Below are 15,560 nucleotides of genomic sequence, written 5' to 3'. Positions count from 1 at the left end.
AGAAATCAGGAGGGGAAGGTAAAGAACTGCATCTGTTTTCAGGTTGATTTAGCTAATACAGTGCAGTGAGATGTTACTGTAACTGACCTGGCACAAAACTTTCAAAAATCATTAAGTAAGATGATGCTGATTTCTAAGCCATTTGGGGTCTCTTAACTGAGTATAAAGTTCAAGTTGACTTGCAGTGTTTTAAGTCAATCTTTGTTTCTGTGGTAGTACTTAAAACAAATATAGAAGACTATCTTGACTCTTCAAGATATGCATTTGGTATTTGCAGGGCTCAGTGGTGCTAGCAATCGCATTAAAGCAGTTCATCCTCCAGATGGTAGATTGTTGAGGCACCAGTGATGCTGCAGCACAGTGTATAACTTTAGCATCTTTATTTTAGCTACCTAGCATCTAGCTACTGCCTTAGATGCTTTCTAAGCTTTGCAAACAAATATGCTTTGGAAATTAATCATGCCTGAAAGGTGAGCTTGACTTCTGTATAGACCTCAAATAAGCTTTCATTGTATTGAGTCTCTTGTCAGTGGGACTGTATGCTTGAGAGTGGTGACTAAATTTTTGCAGGTGTTGAGAAGGGTAGGGCAGCAGGTTGTGTAGTCCTGGAAGTGCACCATGACAAGAGGAGGTAATGTGCATGTCTAATGGGATTTTGCTACAACCAAGCTGGATATGAATGCTCATCCTCCAGAAAGGGACTCAGGCCTGAGATCATCCAGGGAATTCCAGCAGTAAGGCTGGCAGGAAACAGCTTCATGAAGCACTTGTTGAGATGAAGAGCTCTGGAGGGTGTGAGTGCTCCTGTCCTATCCATACAGATTTGAGTTCTGCTCTGCTTTACCTGCTGACACATTCATGTTCAGCGCCGACTCCATTTGCCAAATATCAGTGCTTTTAAGTTACTGCGCAACAGCTCTTCGTTTGCTGAGTTCCTGCCATAGCTGCACTGAGTTTTGATGCTGGTCCAGCAAGAGTGTGTTACTTGGTAATAGCTGGCTGATGTGCCCATAGCTGTTGCTGTGTTGTACCGCCAGCGCAGGGGCGCCTGGCCAGATCTGCTTTCTCTGCCTCCAGGTGGAGGATCAGAGCAAAGGGAATTGCTACAACATGAAATGGAAAACTTTTATTTGGTTTGTGTGGTTTGGATGATTGGTTTAGGAGAGCAAAAGATATCTAAACCCGCCTTCAAACTGGGGATGTTTTGTTGCAGCTCTGTGAAGTTACCACAAAGGACAAGGATAGGATGGGTGTTTTTTCCTGCCTGGAAACGCTGTGGTAAAAATTCTGTGTTGTAGTTCATCGCTGTGGAGGTTTCTGTGGGAGCAAAATGTGTCTTAGTTTTGTTGCTGTGGATACGTGAAGATAGCAGTCATTCTCAGCCACCAGCTTTTTTTATTGGGTTTTTTTTTTTAAGTACAAAAAGAGGAGAAAGGGAAAGAAAAATAAATACTTTGCAGAAATCTAAGCAATAAGCAACTTAAGTGCTGTGTCCTTAAGTGCTTCGCTTGATTGATTGGGTTGGGGAATTAAATGACATATGAACTGCTGCTGTTGCCATCGTTCCTGTACCTACGTTGGCTTCTTTTTCTGTCTTCCTTACTCCTTCGTGGGTACTGCTGAAGATTTGGTCAGGGTGTGATTGTGGGATGGCATTTACCTGACTGCTGCTCCCCCTTGAGCTGGGGGTATGCAGGAGCATTGTGGGAGGGCTCAGTTCAGCTCTGCAGCAGGCTGCTTGGAAAGGTCACTTCTGCCTCCCTTTATGATGTGTTGTGGTTTATCCCAGGGCAGCTTGATGTGTTGGTGAGACTCAGTGTTATGCTGCGATGCTAACTGGGCTGCTGAGAGGGCATGGCGTAACTCAGGACCCTTAGCTAACAGGCTGTCAGTTTGCTCTGGCAGTGCTGTGTTAGCCTTGCTCAGAGCATTCCTGTACCTTGTTCTTTGCCTGGGCAGTGGGAAGCATCCTGCTGTTGCTGGTGTTCGTTCCTGTTAGTGTCCTGGGTCCATACTCTCTACAGTGTGGGGTGGATAGCCCTCCTCCTCCTCATAAGGATGGCAGGGACAAGTGTATGGAATACTGCGATACGAGAAGAGAGGTATCAGCTCTCGAGGAACTGGAATACCTCCTTTGGAAATACCTGTGATATCTAGTTAAAGACAAGTGAGAGACAGTTGGCTCTGTCTGGTGTGTTTTAGAAGCTAAACGCCTGTCATGTTTTTAAAAAAACATCCTGTGTTTCTGAAGCCCTGGAACAGTTTTAAGATGACAGAGCGTGCGTTGAAATGGATGCATTTAAACAGTGCTATGTCTCTGTTTGTGTGTGAGTACATATGAAATTAAATACATTATCTGAAAAGAAACCTGCTTAATGGTGAAGTTGAAATAAAAGCAAGTCAAATTAAGACTTAAATTTTCTCTATTTAATAGCACTTGAATTAAAAACTATGAACCAGTGTAGGTTTGGCTAGGGCTTTAAAGGAAAAATAAGTGCTTGAACCACAGGAAATCAATAGCTTAATAGTCTGGAAAAAGAGTTTACCACAATATCAGGACAACTGGTGAAAGCAACAGCCTATTCTGCAGGTGTAGGGACAGTACTTGTCATTCAGGATTTTCAGTTGTTCCATGATCAACTTCTTATGTTATGAGATGGACTGGGAGTTGAAAATGCTGTATAGCTTGGGCCATAGGGGGACTGAAGAAAAATAAAGTCAAGGAGTGTGAGATGCTGTGCCAGGGTGAGAGAGTCAGCCACGTGTCCTTGCTTTCTTTCACCATAGAGGGTACTATTTTAAATACAATTGGACGTGTGAAATCTGGTTGGATGAACTTTCTTCTCCTGCTGAGCTATCAAGGGTGGGGTAGTTCAGGCAGTAAAGTTGGTTAAAGTGAAATTTTTGCAAATTTTTACTTGGTTTCAATTCTCTTCCAAGAGCAGCTTGGCATGAAGTGAAAGTTGTAAAAACAACCAAACCACCAGTACTCCAATTCTAGTAGAAACAAAAACCAGGTTTTAAATTGTTGATCTTAGCCAAGGTTTTGTATTTCGGGCTTTTAATTGCTTGGGTATGTTTAGTATCACTGAAGCTATTTATTATTAGTGTATGTTATAATAATGCCTGAATTATGAATGAACAGTCAGCACAGAAGGACAGCTGCTGCTCATGTGGGTCATAACATGCCCTGTGGTGGCTGAGGCTGGGTGGCTTTGTGTCACAAGCAGCCCTTTTGGTTTGGTGCTGTTCCCTCTGGGTGCTCACAGCTCCATAGCCATACTTGTGCAAGCCTAGGGAGGAGAGAATAATAGCCGTGTCTGGGAGCCTCAATAAATGATCTAGCACAACACGTTGGATTTCATGATTACTTTTACGCTCGTTAACAATTTCCGGTCCCAGAGCAACTTATTTTACGTAATTATAACAGCGCAGGTAGCTTTAAGTTTCTTGAAGTTAGACTCAATACAAAGATATTGAAGAATCTGCTACCCTTTTGCCTTCCATGTATGTTTGCCTACTTAAAGATATGGTTGCCTTCTCGAGCTGCACGGGGACAGTCACATCCTCCCCATGGGATGGATTGTTCAATGCTGACTCCATCTACAGTGCCCAATGCATGCAAGAAAGCCTCATCTTTCTGCTCTATACTTAGGAAGTCTCCCCAGGAGAAGAGGGAACTTTCTCATGGGTCAGACTGAGACAGGGGAACAGAAAAGAAGGATCAATGATCTTGCTGCTTTCAGTGCTAAGCAATGAGCACAGATGCCTTTGCTGATACAAACGCAGAAAGAAAATACTTAACAAAACCTTCTCAATTGAATATTCCGGGCCATGTAATTCTATCTGGGAATGCTGCTAAGAGATTAAATGTGTGACATGTGGTTATGTTGCTTAATACAGTGTTGGAAAGCATCCATCTAGTGTTACGGTAAGGCATACAAGAGAGTAGAAAGAGGTAAAACATCTTGCAGTTGGCCAGCCGTGTATCTGTACTCTGAGTCAGCTGCTTCTGAATAAACAGGAACTCTTGTCTATTTACTAGTTTCTGTAACTGTTGTTGGGTAAAGCAAAGGTGAAAGAAGAATATCCCCTGGGGCTTTAATCTTGGACAGAGAAGAAATTTGTTTAGTTGTGTACATAGATCTCAAAAGAGTACAGGATCACAGTCCATCAGTAATATTTGCAGCTCTGTGCTGTCTCTTGGCGTAGGGGATGTAGCTGTGAGCTGGAGCTTTATCGAATGTAGTGTTTACTCGAGGAAACTGAGATGCAAGTATGTTATAGGCAGATATTATGGACCATGTGAAGAGCAACTCCAAAGAACAAAATCAATGCAGGGCCCTTGGTAATGAGAGAAGCAGATGTAGGAATACAATTGTCAAGGTTAATGCTGATGTAAAGAGCCTCCTTAGAAGCTTCCAGGCTTTCCTTAGCTTCCTGTGGCTGGCTTTCAGCTCTTGTTCTCAACCTGCTGTGAGGCTGAAGTGAGTATCAGTATTTAATTTTTTAATATATAGTTATATATTTTTATATATGTAAAATGTAATCTCTCTATAGGTTAAAACAAAGCAAACTACCCAACAGATAGGGGGTTTTTAGGAGAGTTAATTTACATGTTGAAACTTGAGCAGATACCAGTGCTTATCTGTTAGCTTTGCTCATTTTTGTGTACACGGTGGTGGGCATGAGTATGGGGGAAGGATGCAAACTGAGGTCTTTTGTCAGCTGAGGAGATGCCTTGCTTCAAGCAAAAGGAATTGAAGGAGGAGATTCCAAACAGAATGATAGCAAGGTGCCAAGTGAAGCTTTTGTTTGAGGAAGGGAGTGTGTGGGCAAAAAATGCAAATATTTGCAGTAGTTAGTAGTGAAGAGGTAAAACTTGCCAACGCTTATTTCTGGTAATTCTCTCTTGAACAAAAAGCAAGTGGTGTTCATATCTGCTTTGAAAGATATTTCTCATAGCCTCTGGTGTGTAGTAGGACTTCACAGAGTAGCTGTTTGTTTGCTTGTTTCTTTGTGTTATGAGTACTGCTGATGCGGGAGTACAGGCTGTAAATGGCCCAGTATAGCTGCAGTAGTAGAAAGGGCAGAGACTGGAAACTGCCTCTTACCACTGGTTGAAGTTGCTGCCCTCATCTGTGCGGCATGAGATGTTTGTGCGTGTTCCCTTCAGGACATGGAAGCTGTGTTGCTTTGCATGTGTATGTCCTGCGTACCTTTGTGACACAAATCAGGAATTTCCCTTCCTTGTTCTTCCTGGCAATATCTAGCTGTGGTCATCTATGGCAGGAAAAAAAAGTCAGTGTGTAATACCCCCCTGGGAAGAGCCACGTAGCAAAACTTCTACTCCTTTCTAGGGCCATCAGTGCTGTCTGCATTGGTAATGGTTCTGTTTCTCGCAACTGCTGCTCCAGTGGGAGCAGCTGGACAACTTGCCAGATTATGGGTCTTCCCTTGGGATGTAGAGAGACAGTGTAAGTGGTGGCATGGTAGAATTTTCTGATTAGGATCAGAAAAATGCAAACTGAAGTAATGTTAACATGTTGTGTACTTAGCTTCTCCAAACTGCCAGGTTCACTCTTTGTCTTTGAACGGTCCAGTAAGTAGCAGTAAACTCTGGACAGCAGTAGAGAATCAACCAGAAGATGTTCTACATCTCTGCACGTCAGCCAAGAAACCTAGTTTCTAGAAACACAACCATCAGAAAACAGTCCTCCTTGAGTCATAAGAGAGTCATCTGGACATCTGTGTGTCTGGCAGTAACTCAGAGCAATGCCCAGGGAAGAGCACAAAATTGTAAGGGCGTTTCAAAGTAGGAAAACTGGAGAGCAACAGGGCTCTTGCCTAGCTGAGGGTGTCCAAGATCTTAGAAAGCTGAGCTGTCTGTGGCAGGTCTTTAATCAGACAGTTTGAATTTGAGCATTAGGACTTGATTCGGCCTTTCCTGCAAAGCTGTAATTTCCTCACTTAAGAACCTGTGAATTGAGCCTGAAGAAATCTCCTGAACACTTGGGAGTTATCAGGCTTTTCCCTTTAGATGGGCTGCAGGTTGCATGGTGCACATCAGACTGCCAGGAAGCATTTAACAAAGGCCGGGACAGAGAGATTAAACATGTGCCTCTGGTTTCTGGAGCAGGATGTCTGGTGTAGCTGGCTTGGGAGGGGAACAGTGTTGTACTAATTGGAGTTATACTGCAGCTGACATTCTTGTTATTATTTGTGTAATGCTTTGAGGCCCTGTTGTGCTCAGCAACGCGTAATAAATAAACATGTAAAAGATGATCCCTGGATTATCCCTGGAGGAGAAAAAAAAAAAAAAAAAGAAATCGACCTGAGAATGATAAGGCAGACAAAATGTCTTGCCTGAAAGCATATGTACACTGGGTTGCTGGCTGAGAGGGAAATGGAGCACTGGTCTCTCTGCTTGTGGTGCTGAGGCCTCTGCTGAAACTACAGCCACCTGGGCTCATGCCTTGGGTAGGTCAAGGGCTGCGTGTGCAGTAACGGGTGCTTTCAGAGGAAGGTTTGGAATGTCTTCTAGATTGGAGGAGTAGATTTACATGGAACATACTGAGACAACTTCTGTGATTAGTGTTACTGTACCACTTCTGATGGCATCAGCAACCTCTTTGAGGAGGCAGGGTTAGAGGCTGAGTACTCTTACATGACCTAGTTTCCACTGACATTTAACAGGCATGATGAAGGTATGGTGGTACTGGGTTTTACGTGACCACATGGGCTTACTGGATACTGCCGTGTGTCTGTGCTTCTGCACCTTCTCTGCCTTAACTCTAGAGCTGGTCGTGGACAGTCTTGAAAGCACGTGTGACAGTAATATAGATACAGCTTCTGAGACATGCTGTAATTCTGCATTCCTATTGAGTGAAAAGATGGGGGCAAGATGTGATCTTGTACACCTGTGCTTGTGATCTTAGTGTAGCATATGCACAAGGGATTTTAATGAATGATCAGACTGGGCCAGGTCAGTAGCCTGTCTAGCTTGTTTTCTCATTCACAGTAGCCAGGCGTGCCTGTTGAATCAGTCAACACCAGCCCACTGTAGTAATGGGGAAAGAGGGATTCGTTGGTATCCTTATTACTTCAGCTTCTAACTTGCTCTCTCTTGATGATTGGATTTGTTTTTCTAGGAAGAATCTTTGCTGTTATGAGTCACTCTGGCTTATAAGGATTTAGCTTTCAGCTGTCTTTTGCCATATAAGGTGATGTTACTTCTGGTATTTGTCAAGTTTAAAAAAATATTTGTAATCTAAAAATTGTCAGGCAGCTTTCCTGAAGAAACACTTGATATCCACTTCCTTCATTCTTTATGGGTTGTTTTTCTTTTTTTCTTAGGAGGGAGAAGGCAGGGAGATTGGAGAGGGAAAACAAAACAACAAAAACTCAAACCAAAATAAGGCAGCATCCAGGGAATGCATTGCTGATGCTCCTTTGGGGACTGCTTGATTTATGTGGCAGTGAAATGTCAGACAGCAGTGTTCCTGCACATACCAGAGATATAGCTTGCTTTCTGTTATGCTGCATTTCTAGAACATGAGGAAGATAGTGGCATTCAGCACCTGAGGTAGTGAGATGTAGGATTCTCTGTTTTATTTAGTTTCACGAGTCACACTAGCATGCCAGCCACAGTTGGTCTACAGACCAAATGTCTTTGAAATATGGGGGGGGGGGGGGGGGGGAAATCGCAGTCTTTGTTGTCAGGAGGGATGTCAGTGTGTTTATAGGAGCTGGGTCTTAACCTTAAGTAGGTTACAGGGGTGCTAGCTGCATTGTTCTTAGCTAAAAAATCTCTCTGGTTCCAAACTTAACATTTAATATACATCAGAATTCCTGTGGCACAAAACAGGAGTGTAATTCATCATCTGCTGTAACTGTGATAAAGCTGCAGTGGATGAGGAAAGACTTGTTTTTAAGAGATCTGTCTATGCTACAGTCCTTACTACCTACTTTCAGAGGTGGCACTGAACCATTGATGTATTTGAATGTCACTAAGCATTTGAGTATAGCTATAACCCTGTGTGGTGGTGGTGTTCTTTCCCGTGCAGCATAATTTTGGGGAATTTTACTACTCCCGTTTGGGAGATGCCTTTCATTTGTGGTCATTTACAACATAAGTCACTCCCATCAATTAGGGCAAATGCTTTGTCAAAGTTTTAAACCTTGAAGAGATCTCCAATAAGTCGTTCAGTATTTGGTGACTTGAGTTTCATTTTACTGATAGACTTGACTGAGGCTGAAGAGTGTGTGAGGAAGTATGCAGGGGAGGGGAAGGGCATCGTGAATAGGCAGCTGTAATCCTGGATTGAAAAGCGCTCCTGATGCGACTTCTCATCGCTGCATGCCTGTTTTACTCATAAACGTATTGTTTTGTCTCTTGCAGAGGCATCGTTGAGGGGCTGGCCATTATTGCTGTGGGAGATCAAACGCTGCTTCCAATTGCACCGCGTGTATCATCTGTAAAACCACCAGTCGCAGTGAGTTTCTCCTATATACCATATTTTCCCTAGTGAAGATTTATGAACTATAATCTGTGAAAATAATCTTATTCTCTAAAATTTGTTCATTCACTTTACTACCACACACACACACACACACACACACACACACACAAAAAAAAAAACAAACCAAATTGATTTACCAATTCCAGGCCAAATGGATATATAACACTAGTCCTCCTCAGACTGAATTCTCAGTGCTGAAAACTCACCTTTCATGGCTACCTGCACACCTTGCAGCGCGGCTTGGGGTACGGGGATGACATGACCACGTACTTTGGTTGTTCTGATTACTCATCCACTGACCGATATGAGAGTTGGATAAAATATTCTGTACCTACAAACAGCTTCTGAAGGAATAACTTCTTGAAGTGAAGGGAGAGAAAATCGTTGCTCAGCCAATGGAAATTGAACTACTCTGCTAGTTCCAAGTGCCAGAAGCAAACACGTCATACGCTGATAGTCATAGGCAGTGACGAGGGAACTCGTCACTGAGATGACGAAAAATGAGAGGCTGGATTTTTTTTTCAGGGCTGTAAGAGGGTTGGCTGATTCAGTGCTGTTTGGATACCAAATATAAAAAGTAACGGAGTAAAAATTTTTTTTAACTTTGACCTAAACAAAACATTGTGAAGAAAACGCTTCCTTAGTCCTACCAGTGATCTCTGAACGTCCACGTAATTCGTGATTCTTTTGTCAATAATTCCCATCTGTCAGTAACTCAGTAGAGCAGACGCAGGTGATTTCTTTTGATACTTTGCGCTGCTTAAGAAGACACAACGATTGTTTGCAAAGCCATCTCTGGTTTTGTACCCTATATGGGGAATCCATCTGCACGCATAGAAGGGCAAGAGTAAATCTAGGCCTGTACGAATGTTTGTTCTGAGGAAAACGTGAGGACTCAATGAACACAACAAGTGGTAAGCGCTTGAGGGAGCTTAGGACGTTTGTGCAATTAAATACTGCTGAGTATCGAGGTGGCGTAGATTGGGTAAAAGGGAAGTACTTGTGCTCAGAGAACTGGTTTTCCTGAGAAATAATGACAACAGCAGGAGGAAACAACATTTTAAAAGGAAAGGCCCCACGATCTCGGAAAAAATATAGGAAAGAGAACTGAACACAATGTGTATTGCTAACCTCTGTAAATACTGCTGGCGCGTAAATTACATAAGATGTAGCAACTGGAGAAATGCAATTTCTAGTGAGCTTTTGTTCCTTTGGAAGGACGGAGCCAGTCTGTAGTGTATATAGTGAAGAATAATTATCAGAAATGGAATATTGAGCGAAAGTAATCGTTTTAATCAAAAGTAGTTGGAAATTAAGCAGAGTCAAAGGAAATGCAGCTGCTCAACTGGAAGACTGCTTCTAGTGCTGCAAATGTCCTCTAAGATGCATATTTAATGTATTAGGAATATTGATCAAGGCCATGGTGTACCTTGATTAGCGCTGTTTTTCCTGATCGTTGTGATCAAAAGTCAGCTCTTCGAGTTCCTCTACTTATTCGGTGAGCAAGAGCAATGGAGTTAGTGCTGGTGTGATACGGAACTCAGATATTGTATGAGGTGGTTAGCTTGGCTCCTTTTTCCTTCTGATTTAACACAGTGCAGAAATAAGTGCTTTAATTGCAAGAAATTGAAAGGCTGTGGGAAGCTCAATTTATGTGTTCTCCTTTGAGGCTGTCTAGTAAATCTGCAAATGAACTTCTGCTAAAAGAAGCACAATCTCATCACTGAGGCTGCATGTGATTGTTTCCCTTTTTTCCTTTTCGTAATGAAGGAAGAGGACCCCATATGGATGGGAAGTGAAGGGGAGGCAGCACACCACGCTGGTGATGCTGAGGTGTCAATATGGCATCCTGACATCCACTGTCCCCCTCTGAGCACCAAATGTATCTCACCTCCCCCTGTAAGAATACTCGCTTCAACCTGGGACGCCAGAGGATGCAAACAGCTCTCGGGGTCATGTTCACGTGGCTATATTGGAATGCTTTGCCTTGTGTCATCATGTCTGCTTAACTCTGCTGGTCTGGCTATCATGTGTTGGCTTCACATTGGGTTTGTGGGAAAGACTTTCACCTTGGCTTTCCAAATGTCACCACTCTTTTTGGACACTGATTATTTCATAGCTGCACAGCCTACCTCAAAATAGATGCTATCCCTGGTGGGTCAATGAGTAGGATCTTGATAGGATTGACAGCTATAAAACATTCCCTCTGAACTCTGAGATGAAAGCAAGCCATTTCCTTTCTCCTTCCAGAGATGTTTGGTTTTTTGGTGGTTTCTTTTTGTTTTTCATTTTAGTTTTTTTGTTTTTTAATGCAGCTCATATCAGATACAATAGCAGTATCTATGGCAGCGTGCTGTGATGCTTCATTCTATGGGGAAACTGGGAATAGGGAAATGAAAGGCAGCGCTGCCAAGAGCCTACAGTCTGGAATGGAACACACGACTCTTATGGCGTTACCTGAATCTTACTGGTGATCAAGTGTGAGAAGGAATGGGGTGTAAAATCAAGTTGGAGCTTACACGTTGAGGTTGCAAGGATGCTCCTTGGGGCATGATCTGCTTACTTGCTAATGATGTGGTGTATGGAACAGAATAAGGAAATCTTCTGTGCTGTGAAGATGCACACTAGCCGTGCTTTGGCTCCCAGCCCAGGGTGAAAAGGATGGCTGATCACATGCTCTTCCAGTGTTGACAGTTATTACTGTAGGGGAGAGATGTGACTTGGGTCTAAGGCAGGGATAACAGTGTGAGTGCTTTTTAATGGGAAGGTGGATTTTAGGAGATAATGTAATTTCTGTTCTGCAATAAAAGGAAACACCAGGAATTTTTTCATCATTCACTTTTCCTTAATTTTCTCTTCGACTCTGACTCCTAGCAGTGTCCTTGCATCCTAAAATATGCTGGTAGTTAAAAATCTTTTGTTATATATGTGGTTCATTCAGTCTCATAAGCTGTTTCTCTTCACTCCAGAGCCAGCTACCTTAGAAAATGCAAGCAAGTGGGCTGTTCTACAGAAATAACTCTGTAATTGATCCTTATGAAGGTGTCTGGAAGAACTGAACAAGACAGCAGCGTAGAAACTTGGAGGGTGGATTAGTTGCATTCCCGTTTCAGGCTGTTTATTCATAGCTTTAACTTTAAGGCAAAAAGAACTATTTTTAGCTTGCCTTTTTTCCTCCTCCTTATTAACCCAAACAAATGTCTTTCTCAGAGGAGAGGGTGGAGTTGGGAGGAAGGAAGGGTGGAATTGCAGTGGCTTCATTAAATCGGTTTTGAGATCATCAGCACCCGATTTCATTTTCGCGTTACAGTTCTGAGTACACAAGAGTCACTTTGGGTTTTCCAGAGAGGGAAGCTTTGTGTGCAGAAGCAGAGAGCGGGGGCCTCTGAGACAGCAAGGCGGTTATGGAATGCTTATGACTTCTGCTGAGTTTTCTTCCTCCGTGTATGTTGTTTTTTTTTTTTTTTCTGGTTACCTCTGTTAAGACTTAGTGTATGTCCAAGAAAAGATGTGGCTTGGTGATAGTTCACTCTCGTAGCTCCTACTGTTGCAAGATGCAGGTTGTTTAGATGTTGCTAAAGCACTAATGGTAGGTATAGGGATGCAGTAGAGAAGGGGATTCGAGCTCTCCCATGTCTTAGTATGTGTATTTTGGTAGCTTCATTGTTAAGTGGTTTCTGATTTAGAGAAGCTAGCACCTTTCTTAGTAGTATATGACTTCAGCATTAGCTTCTAATGTGATTACTTATTTTCATGTGGAGCATGAGGGGTTGCTGAATCTGAGGCCCATAGATCTGATCTGTAAGAAGTGCAAGTCATTTGAGATTGACAACCTTGCAGTCAGTGCTGTCAGGTCAGTGCAGAGCGCTGCTACTTGATTTCCTTCAATCTCCTGGGCTTTGATGCTGGTTCTTCAGCTGTTGAAGGCTTCCCCTCCTTTTATTAATGAGAGCTGAATGATTGTTGCTACAGAATATCCGTGAAGTAAGAATGGGGAGCTGCTCATGTCCTATGTGAGTGTTCAAGCTACTCAGCACTGCATCCTAAGTCATTTCTTCTTGATATGTGTTGACGCTGTTGTGTGTTCTCCTGCCTTGCTGGAGAACTGGTGACTTGTTTGTGTCTGTTAAAAAATGCAAACCCCAAATCTTCTGTAGGAATAATAAAAAAAAGTAAGTCCTTTCATGTCTACCCCCTCTCCCCTGTATCAGTGGGTTCCTAGTTTTCCTCTTGCTGCTGTTACTGGACCCTATGTATGAGCTTAGAGCTGGAAAAGACAACCTGACTTTCTAATCCTCAGTCCCAAGGAAGGCTCCCTGCTGCTGGAGATGAACATGAGGCAGGAGTCCTTTCATCACACTCAGATTCTCTCTTACCTGCTTTCTTCTAGTGTTCCACTTCTCCCACCAGGAGGCTGCTGCAGAGAACATCTGCTCCGTACTTGGATTTTTCTGATCTCTAGCACAGAACTGCTCATGGTTATCTTTTCTCGCTGCTGCACCAGCATCACCCTGTGGGTTAAACAGCTCTTTTTTTCTTGCTTCTTCCTCTTGCCTCCCTCAGCCCCCCCGCCCCATATGAGTTTATTTGCACCAATTCTGTCCCTTATCAGGCTGTGTTCTGTCAATGTAAACAAGCCAAGCTCTCATGAGGTAGACTACTTCTTCTTAGCAGCGCTTCTGTACACATTCTCATTTCAGTTAATCATCTCTGACTTACAGTGTGACAAGTACTGTTCACAATGAGTGTGTGCGAAAGGTCTGCTTTCAATACCACTAATTTCAGCATCTAAATGTCACCTGTGATTTAAGCTAGATCACATATGTGAGAGGGATCTTCTGGTCTTGCTTTGAAGGCATCAGTAATGGGACTCTTTCCACTTTAGGGGAGTTCTGTCAATGGTTACTTTGATGTTTAAGTAGGTACCTTAATTTGAATAGGCTACATCTTGCCAGTGCATCTTGAAATGCCTTTCTTTGTTAGTTTACTTGAGTCTTTTATTGTTCAGAAATCCAATTTTCTTGAAAGTGCTCTTTTACTTGTAGACTATGTAAAGCAATCCGTAAATTAAATGGATCTCAATTTCAGAATCTGAGCACTCCTGTTTCAAGAAAAGGTCCCTTTTAAGGTATCGTTCAGTATCCAAAAATGGTTCGCTATCATCTTCCATTTCTGGATGACACTGGGCACTGCACCAGCAAGAGTGTATGCAAAGAATGAAAATAAAGTCCATTATTTATGACCTCTCTGAGTTTCCCTGGCTTGTGTGAGGAAAGTGAAACTACTTGGAAATACTTCGCCTCCCCCTGGATTTCTGACTTCTTTGAAGGTTGTCTTGATCTTTGTGAATAATCTTTGGCTTATACGTTTGATTTCATGCCAGCAAACTAAATCTTTCTATAATGCACATTCCTCCAGGGTTTGTATATCATGAAGATTTGAGGGATTTTTCCCACTGTTCTGTGTAGTGCCATTCCCCTTCATCTGGCATAGAAAAACAGCAGGATGTGGTTGTGAGCAAGGCACAGTCTGCCATGTACAAAGTCAGGGTTTGTTACCTGGCTGTGCTGCAGGCTTCTGTGCCCGTCTGAGAGTGAATTGCACAATTGCTTCCTGTATCTGCCTTTAAAATAGTGGCAATGACACTTTTCTTGGACCAGCTGAGAGACTGTGCTTTCCTAAATGCTTGTGGTGACACATTCTCTGACTTTACAGTTACAACAGCTTAGCTGTTGGCATTATAGAGGTGGTAGTGCAAAGTGACCGGTGCAGATCAGCTGTTTGCCCCTGAGACCTACCTGAAACTGGTTGTGAGATTGTACCTAGAGAATGGTGGTCATTGGCTCAATGTCTGAATGGAGATGGTTGACAAGTGGTGTCCCTCAAGGGTCAGGGCTGGGACCAGAGCTCTTTAGCATCTTCATCAACGACATCAGCAGTGAGATCAAGCACACCCTCAGCAAGTTGCAGATGACACTAAGCTGAGGGACAGGATGCCATTCAGAGATGCCTAGACAGACTTGAGCAGCGGGTCCAGGTGAACCTGCAACCCTTGCTATTAGTACAAGCTGGGGATGCGCAGGTGGAGCACAGCCCTGCTGAAAAGGACCTGGGGGTACTGGTGGTTGGCAAGCTGGATGTGAGCCAGCAATGTGCCCTTGCAGACCAGAAAGCCAACTGTATCCTGGGCTGCATCAGAAGAATCATGCCCAGCAGTGCGAGAGGGGTGATCCTGTCCTTCTACTCTGTGCTGCTGACACCTCACGTGGAGTACTGCTTCCAGATGTGGAGTTCTCAGTACAGGAGAGACATGGACCTGTTGGAGCATGTCCAGAGAAGGACCACAGAAATGAACCAAGGGATGAAACACCACTATGAGGACAGGCTGAGAGAGCTGGGGCTGTTCAACCTGGAGAAGGCTCTGGGGAGACCTGATAGCAGCCTTTGCAGCATCTGAAGGGGATAAGGAAGGAAGAAGGAAGGGGGCAGACTCTTTAGCAGGGTCAAGGGGAAGGGGCTTCAAAGTATAAGAAAAGATATTTAGATAGGATCTGAGGAAGAACTTTTTTTCTTGCAGTAAGAGTGATGAGGCTCTGGAACAGGTTGTCTAGAGAGGTGATGGAAGCCCTGTCCATTCAAGGTCAGGCTGGATGGGGCTCTGAGCACCTGATCTAGTGTAGGTTTCCTTGTTCGTTGCAGGGGAGTTGAGCTAGATGGCCTTTAAAGATTCCTTGCTACTCAAGCTATTCTATGATTCTGTATAACTGAGTTTAAAGTTCTTACAGTTGAGAGTTTCTTAGGGTGCTAGTCAGTCATCAGTTTGTCCTAAAATTAAGTAGATGCCCTATGCCTTTTTATTATGTATTTTTAATGGTTATAAGCTACCTTGAGGGTTTTAATGAAAATCCCAGCATGAAAACATGAATTGCTTTTTCCTTCTTATTCTCTCGGAGTTTTGGTCCACGTCTAAATGACTTTGGCAAAATACTTTCAAGCATTTAACCTCTGTGATCATAATTTTATTTATAATAATTAAAT

At 43.1% G+C, this 15,560-nt stretch overlaps 1 protein-coding gene across 14 annotated transcripts in view; it reads left to right on the top strand.

Moving 5' to 3' along the window:
- TSPAN4 (tetraspanin 4) overlaps positions 1-15,560 on the top strand; it is a 395,182-nt gene that overhangs the window by 52,273 nt on the left and 327,349 nt on the right. For 11 of the 14 annotated variants that reach the window (XM_015286696.4, XM_046942331.1, XM_046942328.1 and 8 more), the window contains one exon: positions 8,402-8,495. The exons of 1 other annotated variant lie outside the window; for it this stretch is intronic. The gene's annotated coding sequence lies outside the window, so the exon portion shown is untranslated. Of the gene's footprint in view, positions 1-4,165; positions 4,488-8,401; positions 8,496-11,731; positions 11,967-15,560 lie in introns of those variants that run through there. 2 more of the 14 variants (XM_015286698.4, XM_046942330.1) reach the window with 2 other exon arrangements.

Source organism: Gallus gallus, chromosome 5, assembly GCF_016699485.2.
Source record: "Gallus gallus isolate bGalGal1 chromosome 5, bGalGal1.mat.broiler.GRCg7b, whole genome shotgun sequence".
Taxonomy (NCBI): Eukaryota; Metazoa; Chordata; class Aves; order Galliformes; family Phasianidae; genus Gallus; species Gallus gallus.
This window is presented reverse-complemented; position numbering and strand designations above follow the sequence as displayed.